The sequence below is a fragment of the Penaeus monodon genome, unplaced genomic scaffold (assembly GCF_015228065.2).
Source record: "Penaeus monodon isolate SGIC_2016 unplaced genomic scaffold, NSTDA_Pmon_1 PmonScaffold_56, whole genome shotgun sequence".
Lineage (NCBI taxonomy): Eukaryota > Metazoa > Arthropoda > Malacostraca > Decapoda > Penaeidae > Penaeus > Penaeus monodon.
In genome coordinates, this window is record NW_023660551.1 from 294,359 (window position 1) to 307,087 (window position 12,729).

Below are 12,729 nucleotides of genomic sequence, written 5' to 3' on the forward strand. Positions count from 1 at the left end.
CCCCGGGGGGGTCAGTGGGCAGGGGGCCCCTGGTAGGGAATATTTCCCACGGGGGTCCAGGGGGCAGAGCCCCCTGGCTAGGCGTATATTACCAGGGCTGGGGGAATATATAGATCGTTGTGTATAAATCACACAGGGTTAAGGTTAGGTTGGTTTATTGGTTAGGACGCAATATACGATTACCACGGGGGATCTGGATTATGTAAAATCCCATAGATTTTTGCCAAACAACAGATTTTATTCCCGTAGAGTTTTTCGGAAACTGGCGCATAGGTCCGTAGACTTTCAAAGGTGGCGGGAACGTCCGTAGAGTTTCCTTAGCCGATTTTAACCGTATTTTTGTGCTTGTTTACTTCGTTCGTCGGACAATGTTTGGCTCGGGTTTTCGAAAAATCGATTTTACGTTTCAGAAATCACTTTTTTTCTGCAGGTTCCTATTGACATCCAGTGCTATCCATTATCCCCCCCCCCCTTCAACCCCGGTTCCCCACGCATCCCCCAAGATCGTTGGGTAGAGGAAATATATAAAAAATCTGATTTTGGAACTTAGTCTCTAAGAGGGTGCGTCGCTCTCGGTAACAATTACCAATCTTTGCTCAAAATGGATCTCAGGTGCGTAGGGTGCGATCCGCATTAGTATAGAGTTATATCTGATTATTTTGAAAGAAATGATAACGCTATAGAATTCCTGAGAGCACACGGTGTTTTGCCAAGAGCGGTAAACTGCCCACATTGCAATTTACCTTGCAAATACCATGAAAATCGACATATGTGGTATTGTGGCAGATGGAAAAAAAATCGCAAAGACAAAACGGCGCAAAAGTTGAGTTTTCTCGACCTGCGATTACACAGGCACGTTTCTGCAGGGGACACACTTGGAACCTTTTAAGATAGTTTTGTTTGTGAATCATTGGCTGCAAAAGTATTGGGATCATGCTCAAATTATGAAATGTATTAGTATTTCTAAGCCAACTAGCGTAGATTGGAGGAGTTTTTGTTCTGAAGTAAACGAAAATTGGTTATAAAACCAAAATTCAATAGGAGGTACCAGTGTAATAAATAGTTGAGATCGAGGAAACGCTGCTTGTGCGCCGAAAATACAATAGAGGCAGACAGTTGAGCCAGGTGTGGGTCTTTGGGGGTATTGAGCGTGTGACTAAAAAGAAATTTATTGTGCCATTGCTTGGTACAGACCGCAGTGCCGACACGCTCATATACCCCTAATTAAGAAATATATAAAACCAAACAGTGTGATATACAGTGATGGATGGGCTGCCTACCGTAACTTACAACATCATGGTGACAAACATCTGAGTATTAATCATTCTGAAAACTTTGTAGACCCACACGACCCACAAATGCACACACAAAATATTGAAAGATTGTGGAGAGATTTTAAGGAGTGGCTAAAGCGGCCAGGTATCCGAAGTAAATACATCCCACAATACCTGGCCTGCTATTTGTTCATTAAGGAGCATGAAAACTCGCTCATTCATGCGTTTTTTTTTTTTTTTTTTTTTTTTGTTTATTGTACTCGCCGCAAAGCGGCTGAATTGTACCCGCCGCAAGGCGGGCGAGAGCGAGTGCTCTTCCGAGAGCGAAGAAAATTAGGTAAGAGTTCACAATTACCTAATTGTTTACACGCATATTAAACAGTAAAAATGTACATTTTACTTATTAGAATACAAATACCATGTTTCGCTCTTGTAACGACAAAAATCATGTGAAATGGTGATAATAAATGATTACTGTCAGAAACACTAAGACAAGGAACAAGCAAACGCCCAATTACTGACAGCTTTGCGATTATATGCTGTTACAAAACAGCGAAAAATTCTAGCCAATAAAAATTTTAGACAATGACGTTAGAGTTTTCTGACCAATCAAAATTCGATTTTTCGAAATCCCTGCCCTCCCCCGTGAAAAACGTTCAGTGTGTGTCCGTTCGCTTTAGAAAAAGTTGACGTGTAAAGAAATATTTTATTGAAAGCCGGCTTTTACAAATCGGGAAAATATATCTGCCCCTGGAAATACTACCTCGATGAATCGACGTATTATGGCGAAGCATACTAAGGGAGGCCACGACGATATAAGGTTTGTACAATTAACTTTTATATAACAGAACCGGGAAATTTTCATATATATTGCGGGAAGTATTTATCAAGTAATAACAAATTCTTGCAATAAAAACCCTTACTTCTAATTGGATCATAAAACAGCAATATTAAAAAAAATTTATTTCCGATTTGGCCATTGCAAACGACCGCAGTTGAATGATCGGGTGTGCCAGCTCAGCGCGGCGAGGAAATCGGGCTAAGCTTTTGTATTCCGTGGGACGGAAAAGTATTTTAAGCTGGCGGCTGAAGCACCGCCCCGGCCTCCAAAGGTATTTTGGCCTCGGACAAAAGGGCAATAAATTCCATCTTAAAATTTTGAGACAAGTAAAGTATTGGCTGTTGCAATATTTGACAATAATCATCGGTTAATTTATCGGAAAATGACAACCCGGGTCTTCCAGACAATATTTTTATCGTCAGATTTGTTTTCGTGAGATGCAACGAATCTGATATTTTAAGTTGCATTCTCCAGCCGACAATCTTGATGTGATTTAATAAGTCCCGATAGCAGGGAGGGCATGAAGTAGATCAGGGAAATTGTGGGGTAAAACAGGCTGAGATAAGAAAAAGAGAACAGAAGTGTAAAACCCAAGCACAAAAAACGCTTAAAATCGGACAATAAACATCTAACGCACCGACGCGCCCCTTTCGAAAACCTCACTGGACAAACCCATCTTCGTAAAAATCTACGGATTTCACATAACCGATCCCCTGTGGTATCGTAACATGCGTCCTACCACTAAACCAACCTACCCTTAATTCTTTTAAGTTTATACACTACATCTAGTATATCCCTCAGCCTTCTGTGTTCATAGATGCGCCTAGCCATGGGCATAGCCCCTGAGCCCCCATGGAAAACCACATACCTATTACACGCCGAAACCACCGAATGTTTTCTTCGCTTCCCGTCTATGTCCGTGCTTGGTTTCTATAAACTTTTTTCAGCATTTGCGGACTGGTGGGTTCAAATATCAGGCTGTGATAGAAGCGCATTCTATGGCCAGTTATCTCCAAAAAGATCTTTAAAAGACCAATCGAAGCAGCACTAGAATAACATGCTCCCGGCGTTTCTCGACATAGTTGCGTTTGCTGGCCTGTCAATCGTCCCGGGTCAAACGCGCTGCGCACACTGTTCTGTGGTACAGACTCGCATAAATACTTCCAACACGTACAATGATGACAATAAAGGAAAACGCATTACATCTATTCGTAGACAACTTATGCTGATTAACTGAACAAAAATTTTCTGTTTCTCACGAGCGCGTAGAATACCAGGACTACTGGAGTTATTCCGTGTCCATATTGTTTTGATTCTCGCGAATAACCGGGAAGGGCTTAGAAAGGAAGGGGCGATCTTAACTCTTGTTTTTCCGATAGTCCCTTATTTTCGATTTGCCAACCTTTTTGCCATAAGATGAAAAGGGTCTTAGTTTTCGTCAGGTAACCACTCCATACGCACTTATTTTACTGTACGCTTGGATTACCAGCCCGATAATGTTTCTAACTCCTCACTAGGTTCTAAGTTTACTAACTTTGCATTCACAAGTTTGTTGTTTGAAATTCAACATACCGATACCTGCTATGCCAACCCGCACGGAGGCGTGACCGGTAACTGTCCAATAGCGCTATTTGTTTTTCCATTTTATGTACTTTTTTTATTGTTTCAATAGCGCGCTTTTTTTGCCATTTGATTGACTTTTAATTATTGGTTAAATGCTATCAATCAAGAAAAGAACCGTTGGTTTACGGGAACAAATTAAGAAAACACCTAAGTAATCAAATTGATTGTCATCAAGACACCTTTTCGAAACGCATTTTTCCATAATAAAAGTTGCTTTTGTCCAAGCATTCTAATCATCTCTGCATTGTAATGCGCATCATCGCAAAATAATCCCAGATTAAGCGCAGAATAGAAACCGCTTTTAATAGATGACACTGGCTCCCGTCCCCGTAGATGTTTAGAAGCTACCCGATTTAAATACAGGGTGAGCAGACTCTTACATATTTTATCAAGTCCGCCATCCATACGAGTCAAAGCGACGGAACTCTCATTATAACAGCGTATAACCCGAGGGAGAATTCCATGCCAAAAAACATGGTTTTCGAATCTGGCTGGTTAAACTTGAAATTTACCCAATATCCTTGTTGCGCCCTGGCGCTTTTGCGTACCGGGAAAAGATTTGACGGCTGTACAACGCCTTAACGTCGTAAATGGAGAATGTCTCTTTTAAGTGTCTAGCGTCGGTTCCGGTCATTTTTAAAGCCATATTGTAGATATACAGGGCAAATAGACATCAGACTATTACACCCTGATATTTGAAGCCATCAAGTCCCGAATGGCGGAAAAAGTGATTAGAAACCAGCAACTGTGATCATAGACAGAAGCGAAGGAACGTTCAGTGTTTCGCGATATAAAGGTATGTGGTTTACCCTGGGGTTCCAGGGGCATAGCCCCCCGGCTAGGTGTATACAATACCACGGAGGTCCCTGGCTAGGCATATATATACTATGGGGGTCCAGGCATATATATTATCACAGGGGATCTATATATTGCCTCGTTGGTTTATTGATTAGGACGCATTGTATTATTACCACAGGGGGATGTGGATTATGTAGCTCGCTGGCTAGGCGTATATATTACCACAGGGAATATATAGATTGTAGTGTATAAATACCACAGGGTTAAGGTTGGGTTCGTTTATTGATTAGGCTGCATGTACGATTACCACAGGGGATGTGGATTATGTGAAACACCGTAGATGTTGCCGAACACGGGTTTTTCATAAAATTGGCATGTCAGTCTATAGTTAGTTTATTCTTTATTTACCACCCTGGCTAACTGCACAGGCGTGGGCAAGCTGTGGTAATTTGAATGCATGGATATAACATATTAATAGTATTACATTTCAATTTTAGGCTATAACATTATTATGATAAGTACTATATCAATTACTGAAAGGAACAATTACAGTCGTTTATCTACTCTTCTGCCACGCCGGCGTACAGCTTGGGCGTGGAAAGGCATTGCTACATTTGATATGCATCATGTGATGCTACATTCCAAATTTAGGATATAATATAAGTATATCTTCTAAGACATCAGATGATATGAAATAGTTACATAGTTCTCTGTACCTCATGCTAGGTGGTCTGAAGGGCTGTAACACATGGCACTCTGAGATATAATGTACAAGCGTTCGCTTATATTCTTCATTACACAGTTTACACTTAGTTTCTTCGACATTACAAACTGTACTGAGCTGCCAATACAATCTATATTTAAGCCTGATTCTTGCGGTCACAATATCACACTGTCTTGTTATTGTTTTATATAAACCATAGGTGAATGAATCTTGCCTAAACCGGTCATAATGCTTTTTGCTTTAGCTTTCAGGGCGTTGAGAATTAATTAACTCAGTCAAGTCCTCTTTAAAGGAAGCTTTAATATTGTATAAAATCCTGGAAATAGGTACCCCAAGATCTATATCCACACTTAGCTTGTCACATGCTGACTTTGCCAGGCGATCAGCATGATCATGCCTGGGGATTCCAACATGCGATGGAATCCACACAAAATGTATATCATGGCCTCGTTCTTTTGCACGATACACGTTTATCCTGATGTCATTTGCGATATTAACTGCACCTTTGTCTAGAGTGTTCAGAGCCTGGAGAGCACTCTGTGAATCACAGAATATTACCCCCGAGCCTTGATTCAATAAAAATTCGGTGGCCATGAGTATTCCTGCCAACTCAGTTTGCGTAGTGCTAGCCCAGTCATGAACCCTCCTACAATCCTGGTGCTTCAAGATATTGTTTTTATATACAACAAAAGCACATCCTGCTCTACTCCCAGACTGCAAGGACCCGTCAGTGTAGCATTCATATGTATTGGATAGAGTTTCAAGATGCTCATTTATAATTGCAAGTGCATACTGCTTAAGTATAGCAGGGGGACACTGTCTTTTTTGGGGGCAGTCGTATAATATATACTTAGGTCCGACATTTTCCACGGGGGTACAGAACGTCCATGTAGGGTCTTAGTTATGGGTATGTTCAGCTGAGCTAATTGTTTACATGTTACTTGTATCCATGGATTTGAGTAAGAATCGGTGTTGTCATGCAAAGGTAGCTCCTCTGTTCTGTGTTTTAGTTGTCTTTGGAACTCTGTACAATGGAGGGGTTCTCTAATTGATTTGACAGCAAATGTGTATTTTATTATATATTCTTTCGTAAACAGAGGGTAAGTTTAGTTCGGTTCTCATATTCACATTCTTGTTGTTCTAGGGGCACCAAGAATGATCCTCATGGCTTCATTTTGTATATGTTCTAAACTAGTCAACTCTGATTCCTTGTACAACACTAGGTGCAATGCATGATAATCTATGACTGACCGTTGTATGACAAGTAAAAGAGTCTTGCAATATTGACATTGATACCTGGTCTTTGCCAACAAGTGTCCTAAGTGGCTTCAGCCGCTCCCACAGCTTTCTAGTTTCGTGAACTCTGCATCATTGACAATCACCCCAGGTATTTGTATTGATGGCAGAGATCTAGCTCAATGTCATTCATATGAAACCTTGGCAGAGGGATCGTCTTTGGGTTAAGAGCCTTGGTTTTTTCAGTCGAGATTATCAAGCCACACTCAATAGCCCTTGCTGAGAGTATATCTAGAATCTCTTGCATTCTTTCCTCGAATGAGGATTTAATGCAAATATCATCGGCATAGCAAATAATGGAGTCGTTTCCCTCAAGTGGTATATCGCCTAATAATCTATGCATTAAGATGTTAAATAGCATGGGGCTCAGTACACCTCCCTGAGGTATGCCGAGTTCAAATACTTTTATATGAGTACTCTTAATGCCCCTGTAGAGTACCTGAGCCGACCGATTCGATAGATACATGTGAATCCATGTTAACAGTTTTCCCTGAATACCAAAGTAGCTAGTTGCTCAAGAATTATTTCTGTTTTGCAATATCAAAGGCAGATTTAAGATAAAAATATGGTTTGCATACCTGGGTTTGTGTTTGTTAAGTATTCTGCAAAACAGTGCTGACTGCTACGCCCTGGAGAAATCCATACAGTCTGGGGGATACTTAGCATTTATGCGATACATAAGCCTGTTCAGTATTATCCTCTCAAGTACTTTGCACAGACAGGAGGTCAAGGAAATGGGGCCTGTATTTGTCAGTATTGGGTTTAGGTATTGGAATGATTAAGCTTTTAGTCCAGGAGCTTGGGATGATTCCTTGTGATAGGCTGAGTCTATACAGGTGCAAAAGTGGGTTGCCTGGTACCTGAGCAATGTGACGAAGGACGCTGTAAGTAATGCCAATCTTCGCCAGGGCGGTTGCCTTACCTTTCAAAAGGGCATTACTTCAATTCCCACTCAGTTATTTCGACAAAGTCGGAGGGGTCAATAGCAGCACAAGCTACTGCTATATTAAAGTTCCGATCTATTTTCGACTTGTCTAGTTGATCTTTTATCCTTGTGGAGTGAGCTTAGCTGAGAATTCCGGCCCACTGCTCTAGCAGCATATTAGCCTGCTCTTGTGGACTGTGGAACTGCGGTGTTGTGAGAGTATTACCTGTCAGCCTATTAATTTTTCTCCACATGTCAGCCACAGAGGTTTGACTATTGATACCTTGCAGATATTGTTCCCAGTGTTTACTACGAATCTGAGTTTTTAATTCCCTGAATTCCTTGTTGCTTTAAGAAACTGCAGAAGATTATCTGTCGTCTTACTATCTTTAACATTAGCAAGCTCCTGGACCCGTTTATGTTCCTTGGCCAAAATAGGGTTATTGATCCACCCCAGTGCATAGGAGGCCTGGGGCCTCTTTTTCTTCGAGAGTTTTCGTGAACAGACCCATGTGTTATAGTAGTCTGTGACAACTTTGATTAAATCCTGAGAAAATTTTCAACATGTTATTTCATAGGTGTTATACCAGTCATAGACCCGTGCCTTGAAGTGATGCTCCAGGCCCGGTGGGATAATTATTCTGAGCCTAAGTGATTTAGGGGCTGAGTCGCTGTCTACAGTATAGTCTGTTCGGATTGCAAAGTGGTCACTAACTAACTCTCGTACCAGTGAAGTACAGACATTACCATGAACTAAATTTTTGCCAAATACGTAGTCTAACCTGCCACCTCCCAAATGAGTCTCTGCTTGTGTGTCATATACTGTCAGTGATCTAACTATTGATGAATGCTTGAATCTTCCCATTACTATTACGCTGGTTGTCTCCAAAGTGTGGATGCCTTGCATTGAAGTCGCCCATGCATAACGGGCCTTGTTGTGAAAATTGGGGAGAGAACTAGCCAAAATTTAGAGTATCTGCATATACATTATACAGTGAAAATACCCAGAGGCAGTCTGGATTTTTAGATGATGATATTGAACATCAGTGTTCTCGGATTTTTTAAACTAATTTATGGGGCAGTGTTCCTTCACATATGTCAAACAATCCATCATGGCTGTATTCACATATGAATAATACCCCTTAAGTGCAGGTGCTATTTTCATCTTAGCAGCGGCAGCAAAAGGTTCTTGCACGCATATAACATCAATATTATATTTGTGGATGTAAAATTCTAGATCATTTAGCCTAGGCTTAATGCTACGACATTTATTCCATGATATGATTTGATTGTGCGTTTATCCATATGTTTGTCATGCGTATTATATCCTCTATATTACGAATTATAGATTCACATAAGAAACATAACTTTATGATTATGGATTTCATTACAGATGGTAGTCGTGGACTGAAAATTACTTATAACCATTTTAAACATTTGGTCTTAGCTTTGTTCCACTTCTCAGCACAGTCCCTTCCGTTTTTTGTGTCAGATGCACCTGAGGGCTGGTTGCATCACTGGACTCGACGTCACAGGGATCCTGATATTGTTCGTGGCTGCTGTCAGTGCTGACACGCCCACTCTGGTTATCACACTGGCGGTCTGACAGCGATTCTCCTCGCTCGTTCTTTTATCACTAATGGTAGCACTAGTATCACGACATGACAGTCACTTTTTATTTTTTCCATTTCCTGCTTCAGCGACGTTATTTCATTAATTAAGGTTATTGTTTTGGGCTTTCAGAGCTTTTATTTCCGTTAGAAGATCAAGCACATTTACGTCGCCTTGGTCAGCTGGCGGGACGTCACTTTTGTCACATGGTTTTGGGGCGATTCCCCCGCCAGTCCTGCGGTCGTCCCTGCCTGAGGGTGAGGGACGGTTGCCTCAGCTGTCGCCTGAGGAGGGAGGGGGGCGTTGTCTTCAGTTCAGAGAGTATTTCAGCTTTGCGGCCCGAGATACCCTCTGTGAGGATCAGCATCATCTTGCTCACCTTCTCCTCCAGCTGCGTAACCTTGTTGCGTAGTTCGGTGGCCTCTTCACCCCCACTCGCTGGCAGCCGCGGGAAATCTCTGCGACTGGTGACGTCACACAGGGCACGGTCGGGCGCTTCCCCGGCACGCTGGTCGCGGGTTGGGTTGGGAGGGCGCGCTGGTCACTCGCGGTCGGTGCTGGTACCACAGGGGGTGGAGGGGGAGGGGACAGGGCAGGGAGGGCCGTGCACCCCCAGTGCCAGGCAGTCAACACCTGTCATCCCACACCTGAAGCATGATGGGACAAAGACTGGTGCATCTGCAGTACTCTCTCCTTTTGCAGACTGCGAGGGCACTCCTTGGCAGTATGTTGGTCGCCACATGCTGCACAGCGTGCCTTGCCCTGCAATACTTAGCTACATGGCCACTTCCCATGCAGTTATAGCAGATCACAGGGATGCCCTCCACGGCCGCACGTGGCTGGCGGGCATGTATTTTCCGAAGAAGTGGTATTCTTGGAGGTGGTTGCTCTCCTTTCCATATAATGCGGATGCGGTTTAATGGTTGCCCATCCTTGTGCACTCTTATGGCCTTGTGAACTCCGTCGAGTGCATACACATTTTCAAGATCAAGATCCTTGTTGTAGTGTGTCACAAGGTATTCATCATATTTGTCTCTTTTTTGCGGTTCATCACATAGTTTGAAGGTAATACCTCCAATTGATCCTTTAATAAGTTCGTCAATGTATTTCTGCTGTGAGCGAGCGACATACACATACGGTGAGGAGAGAGTGTCTCCTCGCACAAGGTCGAGGGGGGTGCCCCCCAGGGCCGGAGGATCGTTGCCGAGGTCCTGCAGCCATTTCATTTTTTTCGATTTCGTTGTGCCTAAAGGGAAGGCGAGGCGGACGTAATTCTTCTTTGGTGCCAGTGGTGTCTTACCGGCATTGTCGGCTTTCTTTTTTTCTTTGCTTTCGACTTCACTAATGTGAAGCCGTCACTTCCTCCTTCAACGTCGCCCATCAGGGCGTCAGGATCACCTTCAGTGCATGCCTGTTGCATGGCAATGGATTCAGTGGGTCTATCCACTGAACTACAGGATGAAGCGCATTCTTCAGCCACGGGAGGGGTGGGACAGTTATCCTCCGCGTCCTCCCCCTCAGTGTTTACATTGCGGTTTCCCCCCATCGTGGGTTGTGACCGCAGCGCCTTGCCCACCCGGCTCGCCCGCCTCGTGACAGGTGATATATAGCGCTCGGAACAACGGGGCACTCACCTCCAACGGTTACCACAGCAGTACTTGGCACTCGGTAGAGGAATTATTTCAAATTCTCGTATAATCATAACTATTAGCACATCACTATTGTCATGTCACTGACTTGCGGATTATATGAGCACCAAATGTTCATGAATTCCTTGTACAATTTTTTTTTTTTTTTTTTTTTGTATATGGCGCAAGAGGTTCGTGTGTAAGGGACGAGGGCACCGGAGCACGGGCACCACACGACCACTCCGGATGAGGTCACGGTGTGTACTGTCAGTCTATAGACTTTCAAAACGGCAGGGACGTCCGTAGAGTTTCAATATCCGATTTTAATAGTTTTTTGTGCTTGTTTACTTCGTTCGTCGAAAAATCGACTTTTTAACATTTCATAAATCACTTTCTTTGATTTCTGCAGCTTCCTATTGACATCCATTGCTATCCATTACCCCCCCCCCCCCTTCAACCCCTGGTTCCCCATGCATCCCCCAAGATCGTTGGGTAGAGGGAAGATGACAACGAATCTGATGATATTTTCAGTTGCATTCTCCAGCCGACAATCTTGATGTGATTTGATAAGCCCCTGATAGCAGGGGAGGGCACGAAGTAGATCAGGGAAATTACTGGGTAAAACAGGATGAAATAAGAATAGAACAGAAATGTGTAAAACCAGCACAAAAAAACGCTTAAAATCGGACAATGAAACTCTACGCACCGACGCGCCAAATTTCGGAAAACTCTACAGACACCAAACCCATCGTTCGACAAAAATCTACGGGATTTCACATAATCCAGGTCCCCCGTGGTAATCGTACAATGCGTTCTAACCAATAAACCAACCTAACCTTATTCCTGTGTGATTTATACACTAACGATCTATATATTCCCTAGCCAGGGGGCTCTGGCCCCCGGACCCCCTGTGGTAATATATACGCCTAGCCAGGGGTAATACATGCGCCTAGACCTGGACCCCCAGGGTAAAACCACATACCTTTATATAGCGAAACACCGAATGTTTCTTCGCTTCCGTCTATAGTCACAATTGCTTGGTTTCTAATCACTTTTTTTCAGCATTTGCGGCACTTGGATGGGTTCAAATATCAGGCTGTGATAGAAGCGAATGTCTATTTGTCCAGTATATCCACAAAAGGGCTTTAAAAATGACCCGGAATCGACGCAGCACTCGAAATAAAACATTGCTCACCGGCGTTTCTCGACGTATTGGCACTGCTGGCCTGTCAAATCTACCGGTGGCAAAACGCGCATGTGCACACGGTTATTGTACAGAATAACATAAATACTTACCCAAACACATAAATGGGGAAAAGAACACATTACATACATGAATTCGAGAAAACGGACGCTGATAATGACAAAATATTCGTTCTCACGAGCACGTAGCGATACAAGGACTACTTGGTAATGAGTTCCGTGTCACATTTATTTTGATTCTCGCTAAGTAAACATGGAAGGGACTTGGAAAATGAAGGGGCGATCTTCATTCTTGTCTCTCCTATATCTCCCTTATTTTCGATTTGCACACCTTTTGCCATAGATGAAAAGGGTCTTAGTATTTGTCAAGGTAACCACTCCATACACTTATTTTACTGTACGCTTGGTTGACATGCAAGGAAAATTTTCCCAATTTCCCTGATCTACTTCCTCTCCCATGCTATCAGGACTTACCAAATCGCATCAAGATTGTCAGCTGGAGATGCAATGGAAATGATCATCAGATTCGTTCTCATCACACGAAAACAAATCTGATGATATAAAATTGTCAGGGAAGACTCGGTTGCATTTCTGAAAATTACCCTCTTCTTACCCAATTCTTGGGGCGATGCGTGGGGAAAATGGGGGTTTAAGGGGGGGGGAGGATAAGGGGTGCCACTGGTGTCTATAAGAAAGTGCAGAAAAAGAAGAAAGTGATTTATGAAAATTCAAAGTCGATTTGGAAAACTTTTCCCGGGGATTCAACCAGGGGTTTAAAAAAAAAAAAGTTTTAAAAAAAAAAAAAA